The sequence below is a fragment of the Ambystoma mexicanum genome, chromosome 10 (assembly GCF_040938575.1).
Source record: "Ambystoma mexicanum isolate Mex_15411 chromosome 10, UKY_AmexF1_1, whole genome shotgun sequence".
Lineage (NCBI taxonomy): Eukaryota > Metazoa > Chordata > Amphibia > Caudata > Ambystomatidae > Ambystoma > Ambystoma mexicanum.
Window position 1 is genome coordinate 671,450,758 of NC_090932.1, and position 5,981 is coordinate 671,456,738.

Below are 5,981 nucleotides of genomic sequence, written 5' to 3' on the forward strand. Positions count from 1 at the left end.
TGTAAAGCCTAACAAGCTTATCTCTGGTGTGTTCAAGTGTGCTTTTCCCATGGTCCTTTCCAGAGTACCAGTAACCCAGAGACGTCATTTAGGGGTTGCCAGGGGTCGAAATTGTGACCCCTGAGGTCTCCCTTGCTACCCCTGTGGTCGTCTCCCTTGCTACCCCTGATAACAAAGTTAAAATAATAAATAAATATTATTTATTTTTACAAATTGAAGCTCCTGAGCTGTGGTTAATGCCATATGTCTTTTTGTTTCTGGAATGGTGGCTTTTTTGTCCAGGCTTCTTAAAAAAACAGGGGGTTACACAAGTGTAACACTTTGAACAGTGACCCTAAAAAGGAAAGAATATGGATAACAAATAATTTGTCTTTCTGGAATTCTATACAATAATTGCTAGACTCATTAAAGGTTTATTTTAGAGACACTTCAGGGGTGAGTCACTGATTTAGTATGTTCTCAATCACTTCAAAATTACAATGCAGGCAAAATACTTCAAAAAGCAGTAAGAGTAGAATAAGCATCCATTTCAGACTATGGGCCTCATCACGAGTTGTGGGCTAATAGCGCCAGGGTTTTGGCGGAACGGTTAGTGCCCATTCCCCATTGGGCCCATTCGGAATTCCTCATTCCCCATTGGGCCCAATGGGGAAAATTTGTGCAATCAGCGGATTGGCGCCGAAAATCAGCAAATTTGCTGTGGATTTCCCACCAGCTCAGAGCGGTAATAGCGCTACCGCCGCATTTAAGCGTTACCGCCAGACTCGTGATGAGGCCCTATGTATTTTGCTTTTCGCAAGTTGCAGTTATAGCATGTTTTTTTTTCTGCCGATACATATGGTGATCCATTCTTTTATGACATGTTTATCACGTTACAGTGATAAGAGCAATGGTATGTGATGGCACTTCCTGCTTTGACAAGGGGTAAAAGGTTGTGTTCCATCGCTTCCCGTGATGTCACTTCAGGGTGGAGTCAAATGCCATTGCTTCCTGTGATGTCATCAGAGGTCAAGTGTCATGTGATTTCACTTCCGCTACCCCTGGCATTTTGTTGAAATGACGTCCCTGCAGTGACCTTAGACAAGAACTGAGAACCCCTTGGGCAGATCTACATCAGTTAAACAAATAGAGGCCTTCTTGCTATGACACTTCAGGCATGATCCCTGTTCTGCTTGTGGATTGAGTTACTGTTTCGGTTTTTGGGTTATGCATATCGCATTCAATCTGTACGCTGCTGGTTCATACAGCAATTTGAAACTATACACTACTGGGGTTTTGGGCACCCTTTCATAATATTCACTTCCGTGCTATATTGCGAAAACGCATGGCAGGCTTTATAAACTGAGCAATTACAATATGCATCTGATTTTTAGTCACCTCGTTAAATAATTGCGCGTGCTAGTATCTCTTACAGACACTGGCTGTTCTGTGCAGTGTAGGTTGTTCACTGTGGAATGCAAGCTGTCAGGTGGCATTGAAGGTTCACTGCTTCTTGCAAGTGGGAGTCACTCCCTTATTGTATCTTTCTGTATCCATTGCTGTGCCAAGTTGGCACCTTTTCGAACATGCTTATTCTTTTCACAGCATCTACATACTGTATTGTAGATCTACATGGCTTGTCACAATTCCAGAGAAGACTATTATCATCGACTTGGGATGAAGAAGGAAGACCCCAAGTAGTTGCTATTATTCAAACCCACTGCCTTAATGATTGTGCCCAGAATGTGCACCCAAACCCTTAGAACAAGCCTATCCCCTCACCTTTAGTGCAGCCTGGGGCCTTCAGTCCATCCTTGCACCGAGACCACCAGTATCACCCTGTTTCTTACCTTTGGTGCAGACCGGTATCCACAGTGCATTATTGTTCCCGCTACCAGAACCACCTTACCCCGGACCTTCACTGCAGACCTAGGACCCTCAGTTCATCCTTTCACATAGACACTCAGTACTACTCCGGTCCTTCATCCTTGCACCCTAAACTTCACCAAACAGAGAAACACTTTAAAATTAAAAATTGTATTTTTCAGCAGATACGCTATACAAATGCAAATACTGTGTTAGAATGTAATTCCCCACAATCTGTTGGGTATTTTCCACCGGAGAAGGGTGCCTCGGCCAATAAGGTGGTTGGAAATACTGGCGAGAACTGTCAGTGTCTCACCAACAATCACCCAGCCAGCAGAGCCACTCCCCTGGGCACCACCATATTTTTGGTGGCTGCCTGCCCCTCATTGTACCCTCCCTCTGCCCCCTGGACCTAGCGACATCCCAGGTGCCCCCTTCCACCACTCCTCTCAACCCCCACCCACTTACCTAATATATCAGAGCTTTCTGCTACGGTCACATCGCTCCATTCCATTGTTAGTGCCCTCCAATGAAATAAGAAAGGCACTCAGTCACTTTTCTATTTACTGGGTTGGTGGCCATCTTGTTTTTTTTTCTTCTTACTGGCTATGTGCTGAGCTCGTATCCAAAGAAAAAAAACAAATAAAAGGATGGAGCACCGGGGTGCAAATAACCACCACCTTCCCTATTGGTGGGTGTACCAGGCACGGTAACGGCCCTGAGTACTCACAGAGGCTCGGGCTCGTGGGCTGTTAACCGCCTTGATATGCCCTCGAGGTGCTAGTCATATCTATATTCAGTGGTGGTAAATGCTGTCTGGGGTTGTGTTGAGGACAGTGATGCCCAGAGAGGATGGGTGTGCGTATGTGTGTGTTTTCATTCTGTGGCGGGCGTGGATGTCTGTGAGAATGTGAATGTAAATTGAGGTACGGGAGTGAGAGGTATTGGCAGGGAGGGCAGGCACATGGAGGACATGGATTACATTATTGCATCCTCAAGAACACACGGATCTTGTTCTTACATTGATGGATGTTGTTACCCAAGACCCTGATCTGCACAGGGAGAACATTGTGGTCCTGAGATAAAGAGGAAGAGATGCCTTACTGTTGAGCATATGAACGTTAACATGTTTCAGGCGTTGAGGTAATGTTGGAAGCTGCTGCTGAAATGTTTGACCAAAATAAGGGCCATTTTGCTTGGGAATGTTGCTATGACAAATGTGTACTATTTCTATCATGCTTTCATATGGGAGTTCAGACAATGAACTGTGCTATGGAGCACACGTGTGATGTAAAAGGAATGAGCCAAGTGGGTGTGATAATGCAGGTACCATGATATGATGGCGGTGCTCAAAGCTGTGCTGATCCTGACAACCTTGCATCTGAAATTGCCTTTCAAGTGGTGAATGTGACAGAAGAGCATTGGCATGCCACACTTGGGAAACTGCACTAAGCAGCCAAGGGAGGGTGTGTAGGGTTGTGAAATCCTTAAATTGATCTTTCTAACGTAGGGGCAGTGCAGGCTCAATCCATCTTTCCATCCAAGGTGACGTCTACATTATTAGAATTTGCTTTGCCATTTCTTGTTTCACAGGGAATTCTTGGGCATGAGCGGAGTGTAAGGCTGGAAAAGTGCTGTTCATCAAGAATTTGGGCCAAGGTGTTTTCGGAACCTGTGACCAAATGAACTGGTAAAGTTTGGTAACGACAATGGACTGCTCACAGAGCAAGGATGTCGTCACAGTGGGAGGTGTGCCTATGCCCCTCGCCGTGACACACAAGACCGGAAGTCGTCACATGAAGCAGGGTCAACAGTAGATATTAAGAAAGAACTTTGAGTGATGTTTTCTAGAATGTTCTTAGTTTTCAATGTGGCCAGGGGACCGTTAACCTATAAAGGTGAGGGGCATGGAGGGCGGGTTAAGTTAGTGTGGTCAGTGTTCCCGATATATATATGTTGCTGTGCTTCTTGTCTTGCAAGACAACAATAAAGCTGCCTCTGCCATCACTTCCACAAAATTATGTGTGAGACTGGTTTCTCAGACAGTACATATGTTTCAAATGATTCAGGCACTGCATTTTTAGAACTCTCTTCAGACTGTGTACATGTGTAGATTAGTCTTAATCAACGTACGGTCTCAAACTAAATCTGCAAGAGTCTGTTTCATTTATTGGTGGAAATCCAAGCATTGTTCACAGGCTGCATGCCCTACCCTCTCTTCCCCAACATCACTTAACACGGCTTGATGGTCTGTTGGCCTAAAAACATCCTTCAAGCCCCAGAATTCAACAGGGCTAAAGCCTTAAGCATCCTTCCACTAAAACCTAACACATAGTCCTACTCAATCTCTGAGCAGTATACACATGTCTAGTAATGTTCCCTTTCCGCAAGAAAGTTGGGTTGAGTTGTTTCCTATCAGATTAACTGTGAAACTTGTCAATCTTTACATGATGTCCTTTGCGCTGCTGCAGGATTTTTCTGCCACACTAATTGCATCCATCATTAAATGAGGAAAGGACTTGTACATCAAACCGTTAGCACCGGGAACACAGTGTCAAAGGCGTGACATAAGGTTCCCTGGCACTTGATGAGTTAAAACCTCAATATAAAAACAATAATTTCATCCTCAACGTTCCCACTTTTCCTCAGATGAGAGATTACATATGTACCTAATTTGCTTGCATTCAACTCCTTGTGATGACTCAGATAAATGTGACTTTCTTGCTCCCCGCATTGATGTCCTAGGGCCTCGTTACAAGTCCGGCGGTAGCCGTGCCGGAAAAACCGTCAGGCTGCCGCCGGACCCGTAATTCCATTTTGCCTCCACGATTGCTGGAATCACAGGGGCATTACAACTCCGGTGACCCGGTAATTCTGGAGACGGAATTCTGTAAAGCCCCATTCCCATGGAGTCTGATAGGACTCCATGGGAATGGGGACCATGGAAACACTGGTTCGTCTATGACAGAGCCAGTGTTTCCATGTCCGCCTGCAGGCTGGTGGTGTTACTCCCGCCAGGTCAGACCTGGCGGGAGTGACACCTCCCGCCAGCAGAACTCGGAATCAGCCGGTCCTGAAACAACAGTGGCTGCAAATTTACTGCCACCGTTGTTTCCGGACCGGCCCTCTGCTGTTCCCTTCTCCAATCCTGAAAGAAGTTAGCAATGTTCTACTTATCCGTGAAAGGACAGCAGACATACAACCCTTGCCATCACATTCTTTATCTTGTTGTTCAAAACTCTTCTAAATAAGGTATACTGGATACTCACTACTAACTTTTAGGACAAACATTCATTAATCCCTGTTCAAAATCACAAGGTCTTCTACATCAAGCAAGTCAAACAACAAATTAAATGATGTTCAAAAAGGCAGCTAATTACCTGTAACAGACTCCCATACGAATCTATGTGATCACTGTGCCGCCTGTAATTCCGCCAATAAAAATGTCGACGACCATTACGGCATGGCGCAGTGATTAGATAGACCGCCGTGAACTGTATCACCCTACCTCACTACCCCCCTGCCTCCCCCTTATGTGGTCACAGTACTGGGACGATTCCCTCCGATAAAAATATCTGTGACATGGGCCAAGGTAATGCAGGTCCTGTCGATTATTTACTTTAAACAGAATCTTTGAATAGACTGAGATAAACAAAAAGTGTACACAATACATTAAGACAAGCAACCCACCAGCAATTTCTTGTCCTTAATTGGCTTCCAAGAATATTTGGCGACAAAAGCATTTACTACTGGGCAGCTCAATTCAAAACCCTTGGTCAATGAAGACCTCAAATAGATTTTCTCACCCTTCAGCCTCTGGTCCTCTAATGCCAAATCATGAGCTGTTTAGTTTAGTTTAGTTTAGTTTATTATTTATAGGGCGCGCCATACCCTGGGGCATCACGGCGCACAAGACAGGAATATGCTCAACTTAGTTACATGTACATGTTAAGTAGGAACAGTACAGGGTCATCATACAATTTACAGTAGGCGGATATATACAAGGCCGGATCTAAGTCCAGAAACAAAGTTTTGCAGGTGCAGGTATTCTTGAGGGGAATATAAAATAATAATATATACAATAATAATAAACAGGCACCAGGAACATTCCAGTGCAGGAAGAGAGAGGCAGATTC